A 5960-nucleotide genomic window follows, 5' to 3' on the forward strand; every position below is an offset into this window, starting at 1 on the left:
TTGCAAAATCTGCATGGAAATTATGCACGGATAATACATTAATGTGTGCTCTTTCTCTCAAAGCAAATTATTTCCCAGATGGAAAGGTTTTTGATATAAAAGAGAATTCTAACTCCACTTGGTCATGGAAAAGCATCAGCTCGGAGTTGTCTTTCATCAAAAAATACAGTTGTTGGAACATTGGAAATGGCCAAACTGTCTTAATCTGGAGTTATAGATGGATCCCAGAGTTATTAACACCACCCACTCCAAAAGCTGGTGTCAACAATTATCAGAATTATACTCATGTTTCTCAACTTTTTTCAAATTCAGGAGGTTGGAATGATTCTCTCATTTTCTCTCTTTTTGAAGCGCCAATTGCAAGATTAATTCTTTATCACAATTCATTCTCAGTATCAAGACAAATTGGTCTGGACTTTGGAGAGAAATGGAAACTTCTCAGTTAAATCAGCATATAATAAGATGTTTCAAGAGCAAAATGTGAATCCTACAATTGGACAAAGGATGAAAGCTATATTCAAGAAGTTATGGAAGCTACCTATTCTGCCAAGGATAGCTCAGTTTATCTGGAAATGTCTTAAAAACATTCTACAAAACATAGATAAACTAACTTATGTAATTCAAAACGGTGATTATGGTTGCCCTTTCTACGCTCAAACTCTGGAAAATTCTTCACACTGCATTCTACATTGTAATCTCTCTAAAGCAGTCTGGTTTGCAGTCTTAGGAATACATATTCAAGCTGATGCAAACTTAATAGAATGGTTATGCAACTGGTTTGACGTGTTGTTTTCACATCAGATACAAGAGGATCATCTTTGCAAAATAGCAATAACTGCATGGTATATATGGTCTGCACGGTGTGATAATGTTTTCAAAGGGTGGAAGATAACTCCAGACACAATCATTCATCGAAGTAAAAAAGAAATAGAGCTCTTGAAGACAAAACAAGACACCTCTATACCTCCTATTCCTAAACAAAATAGATTAAATATGCATTGGAGTCCCCCTCCTATAGGAATTCATAAAATTAATGTAGATGGTTCTTTTAATTACTCTTTAAAAACAGGTGGGATTGGTCTAATCTTACGTGATTTTACAGGTACTCACAGGGGCTCCAAATGTATCTTCCTAGAATCAGCTCTGAGTCCAGAGCAAGTGGAGTGCAAGGGATTACGAGAATCTATACAATGGGCAGAAGATATGAGGTTAGATAAGGTAGTTTTTGAAATGGACTCTCAATTGGTTGCTGATGCAATAAACAAAGAAGACTTCAACGCAGATTGGAGAATTCGTTTTTTAATCTTAGATATTAAAAGAATTCTTAAGAATAATGTTTCCTGGGAATGCATTTATGTGCCAAAGGAAAAATATAAGGTTGCAGATAGATTAACAAAATTAGCTAGAGTTTCTTGCTTAAGTAGTGTATGGATTCAGTCCATCCCTGATGACATCTTATTTCAGCTAAATGAGGATGCCAATCATGTAATCTCTGACATTTAATCAATGAAATTTCCAGCTTCAGAAAAAAAAATGTGTTGGGAAGCTTTCGCTTCGACCAAGTTCATCTTATATCATGAGAAAATTGTCGAGTAACATCTTACATGGTTTGTGTGATACAATCATTTGATGTAAGACTTGGAATGTTTCGATAATTATTATTTCAATATCTTGAAAATTGCTTTGATCCTAATAGTGTATGAAAACGACTATTGTCATTATAGAAGAATGTTTCAATGATTGGAATAAAGAGTTGAGATTATGTAACCATCTTTGGATATAAGCATATATAGTGTGTTCGCACATTAGTGTATAAATCCATAAATCGGGAACCAAGAGTATGCATATGTCTGTATACGAAATTAGTGAAGGAGACAAGTTAAGTATGCGTACCCGTATGCATACTGGCGGAAGTTTTCGAACCGAAAATTTCTACTGAGTTTGGAAACTAAACCAAATCAAATCCGGTTGCTTAAGAACGCATACTTAAGCTGGTTACTTTATCAAATCGGTCAGTCCATGAACTTAAACACTTAAATTATAAGGAATGTAATCTTTGCAAACCGTGGCTATAATGTTCATGATTGATTCAAGTGAATCAAACCGATTTTGCTTCAATTGTGTTCTTGTATAAATCCATGAGAATATAGCAATTGAACAACTCTTTAACTAGTTTCATTTGAGTCATTTGAACTAGTTATGGTTAAGATGAATAAGGTTGATATGAGAGTAATCATATGTCTAACCTCGGTTAACAATTTGTGAACCAACATGGTGTACACGTTTAGGTACGGTTACATAAACCTAAATGAGGGTATATTTCATTTGTGTATGACAAGATAAGTTCGATCTGACGGTTGAAAGATATTAGCTTGGTTGATACAAGTTTTTCATCTAACGGTGATTATTCACTACGCCAGAATTAACCATTTTCGACGGACCAGATCTGTCGATAATAGAGACTATTGACAGACCCTTCCCGTCGGACGGCCTGTCGTTATTTAAGGTGTCAAAAATCTTAAATGATGGTAAACTACTTTCAATAACGATGAACAACAAACGAGGAAGTTTCACTATCAAAAATTATTGACGGGCTTTACTTGTCAATTAGTTCAAATATTGAATTGCCAGTTTTCATTTTCAATCGTATACAAAGTTTTTTCTCATTACTTTAATTGTAAATAAAAGTCATCTAAAGAACTAAGAACATGTTAAATTTAAAACAAATCATCATATATTATAAAAACCCAATCTCACAAGTATTCTTTGTTCAAGTAACATAAAAGAAAGGAGACAACATCCAAGAAAATAAAAAGACAACAAAAGACAACAGATATCTCAAGTAGTTGCGATGCTGGTATCCTTCCGTCAGTCCTCTTTCTTGGACTGGGTGAGTTGAGCCTCAACACTGCAATTCTCTGCGAGAGAAGAGAATGCAACTAGTTAGTAACTCAAACTCAAGACTCTCTGCAAAATAGAAAAATACGAATGGCAAGAGCGAAAATTACTTCCACTGAATACTAGTAAATGAAAAGGTTCCACAAATCAAAATACTGACAAGGATTTTTTTTTTCCCTTATTTGGAATCCATAGACATGTAAGGATGTATAAGCATATATACGTAAAGTCACAAGAAATGTGGGGCGAGCATAGATCTATCAATGTAAAAAATTAGCTATGCAACATTCTATTACATACAGACCAGCGTTCTATTACATACAAATGCTAATCCCTGGATAAGTCATTGTGAAAACCGACCGATGGGTCAACGACTCAACAGTGAAATCATTGACACCAATTTCAGTGCTCAACACAAACTACAAGCTCAAACCATCAACATTTCAGATTAACTTAAATCACTCTAGTTCTCAATTAGGTATCTATAAGTTACTCTCATGTGATACAAAAGATGTCATTTAGAAGAATCTGTATAAAGGAGATGTAACGTTAAGATCAGCAAATTTCCAGCCTCAACTCAATCAACTCAATTAGAAAAAAGAATAGAGGGGTTAAGATGTACCACTTTTATTGTTGATGGCACGGTACTTCCAACACAAAAAGAACCAATTACCTCCAGTCACCATCAACCTGGCTCACATTTGATGTATCTCGAAGTGCAGGAAGGGGGACCGAGATCACAAGATTGTGCAAATCAAACATAGTTGATGCCTCATATTCCATGCTAACATAACTGTCACCTCCAGATACAGACGGCTAGCAATTGACTGCAAAAACAACATAGTTTAATAACATGTGCCAGAACAAAATATGACTTGACTACTAATGGTTTCCAGAATCAAAACTCACTGGTCAGGGGCTCTAAAGACTCGTCAGTACTCAGCATTCTCCACCTCAAGAGACTAACACCTGCATCACCAGGTGGACATTTTGGAAAAGGTCAATTTGGATCTTTCAGGCCTAGTATGTTTTCATTTGAAAGCAACTCTTTGTTGATGTTTGGATGTGTTTTGAAATGGATGGCAGAGTTGGTTCCAGACTCCATCTGAAATTAGATACAATATAAATTGAAGAGATAAATTAGTGAACCCATTAAAGAAAAAATAAAGAGATTCCTGAAGTTATAATCATGCACGAGAAAGGCAGAGACAGTACCTGAGCTTGAAAGCAAAAATCAACTCAAACCCTGACTGGAAAATTCCTTCTACATCTATAGCGGGGCAATATTCGGGAACCTGAATAGACTTAAGGAAATAATTTGTGGAATCTTCAATGATATTAAGAATCAAGACGACAAAAAACCACATTAGAAAACAATTACATGTCCAAATGGACAGCATAACGAAGAGAGCAAAGAACATTTCTCAAAACCATTTCCTACAGTTAATGTGTCTTTCTCGTGCAAACAAGTCTCCCTAACAGACAATTTGTTTATCAAATCAAGATATACTATTAGAATGAACCTACTCTGAACCTATGTAAAAAAGAAATAACAACTTTCGATGCCCGTTCGGATTGATTTTGCACATTACAAACAAATAAGCTAAGTGCATCTGTAACAAGTAAACAATTTGATCGATTGATTCTTTCATGATTCTTGAGTAATGTTCGCTCCAGCTGACATGGTTTAAAACTACTGGTATGTCAAGGAAAATAAAACTACTGGTATCTCAAGGCAAAAGAAACCGAATCAACTACAAGCATTCTTACATGCTGAAAACCGCGCAAACTCATACCATATAAACAATCAAAAACCAAAACTGCAAACAAGGCACATAACATTTTCATTTCTCATTGTATGTCTTCCCTAGCATTGTCATCAAGAATACCAAGAACACAAAGTTTACCTAAAAACAACGCCAACCAGTTTCAATCTGACATTTTCAATCTCAACAAATGTATGTTGTTTTTCTATACCAACCAACTTGGGAAATGCAGCAAGTAAGCCTTCAATTCTTATACGAGTCATATCCACAAACTTCCTTGAGACAAGGACTGGAAGAAAAAAAACACACCATTAATTTTAACAGGTGTAACTCAAATGGTGTCAGCTCATTATAGAATTCTAATTAACGGTTAGCTAACTGAAAGCAATCTCACCTTCACCAGATTTACTAATAATGGAAGCAGCAAGAACCACCTAATCACACTTAAAAAAAAACTGTAAATTTCAGCACAAAAAGATGAACCATCTCTACCAGTTTCACAAATAAAAAACTTCGAAATCAAATATCTGGTATGAATTTTCTTAGTCTCTTAACATTCACAAAATATTTTTAAGCTTTAATTTAGAATCAACGTCAATCAAATCATGCATACAAATGATTTCCTATTTCATTTGAATCTATTCATGGATGAATAGAGTTAAAAACACCACAAACTCCCAACCAACCTAATTTCCATTCATATGAATCCATTCGTCTAAAAATGACTTCCTTTTTTAACACACCTAGGCAATAAAGCACACCTTACAAGGGATACCAGTCAAGTGATCACCATTACAAAATTGGAAAGGGAAACTTAGGTTAAGGCCACACCCATGGATAACCCATAATATTAGACCCTTAACTAAAAGAAGTTTAAATTTAAGCTCCGAAATATTAAAAAAGCTTGATACCCGTATGTATCTTGTCAAACCCATAATTAAATAAAATTAAAATTTAGGTCCACAATTATTAAAATATTATATGATGATGTTCCAACCACCTCCGACCACCACAGCCACCGCCAACCACCTCCGACCACCACAGCCACCGCCAACCACCTCCGACCACCACCACCATCGCCACTGGTAAACGCCGCCACCGTCGACCACCTCCCGCCACCACTGCCGACCACCACCAACATATGAATGTGTACACAGAAGTTACACATGCATATGACATGTGTATCCATGAGTTACACATTCATATAAAATGTGTAATGCAAAGTTACACTTGTACATAGCTGTGTACTCTGTAGTTACACATGTGTAGGCAGAAGTTACACATGCGTATGACATG

General features: G+C 35.5%; 1 long non-coding RNA gene across 2 annotated transcripts; it reads right to left on the minus strand.

Moving 5' to 3' along the window:
• Positions 1 to 2726: 2726 nt before the first annotated feature.
• Positions 2727 to 5197, minus strand: LOC113301345. Of its 2 annotated transcripts, none has more exons than XR_003336238.1 (5): positions 5059 to 5197; positions 4114 to 4953; positions 3808 to 4003; positions 3572 to 3725; positions 2727 to 2918 (listed from the first exon to the last, which is right to left on the minus strand). It is a non-coding gene; the product is annotated as an uncharacterized LOC113301345 (long non-coding RNA). The 2 variants fall into 2 exon arrangements; XR_003336237.1 differs by having other exon boundaries at positions 3521 to 3725; positions 5059 to 5195.
• Between the last annotated feature and the right edge of the window lie 763 nt (positions 5198 to 5960).

The sequence above is a fragment of the Papaver somniferum genome, chromosome 8 (genome assembly GCF_003573695.1).
Source record: "Papaver somniferum cultivar HN1 chromosome 8, ASM357369v1, whole genome shotgun sequence".
NCBI classification, from domain to species: Eukaryota; Viridiplantae; Streptophyta; class Magnoliopsida; order Ranunculales; family Papaveraceae; genus Papaver; species Papaver somniferum.